We start from the raw sequence: 594 nt of genomic DNA on the forward strand, positions 1-594 counted from the left end.
ATTTTATAGTTGTACTTTCCTCTCGAGCACATCATAATTGCTGCAAACTAGCTTAAGTAATTCCTACCCATACAATATATATGTCATGGCAGGCAGCAGAATTTTTTGCAGCTTGCACATACAATAGCTAAATTTCAGCCAAGTGACTCTGATTTGAGGAAAGAGTAGGAATGATTCATTTCAAATGGGCAACCCACTGCCAAATGCCTCTCTCTTATGCCCTAAACTTCAAAGTCCCAAGACTGTTTGGGCTTCTAGCAGTTGTCAAAATTCCTTTAATTCTTTTACGTTTCTGCATTCCTGTGCTGCTCCAGACATTGCCTCCTGCTCACATCCTCAAAAATCTGGTTTCTTTAAGGGGCAGGTTAAGGATTACTGCCATCAGAACAAGCTTCCTAAATGCTGTGGGTTGTTTTCTCTCTTTTTAAATAAGGAAAATGGGATGATCCATAAAATCTTTAGTCCCATTAACCCCATAGTTCACTGCACTGAAATACCCTATTTATTACTATTATGATTTCCCACCCACCAGAATGTTTTAGATCTTTGTATAGCAGGGGTAGATAAGAAAGAGATATACAAACCCCAACATGA

The sequence above is a fragment of the Melospiza georgiana genome, chromosome 4, assembly GCF_028018845.1.
Source record: "Melospiza georgiana isolate bMelGeo1 chromosome 4, bMelGeo1.pri, whole genome shotgun sequence".
NCBI lineage: Eukaryota > Metazoa > Chordata > Aves > Passeriformes > Passerellidae > Melospiza > Melospiza georgiana.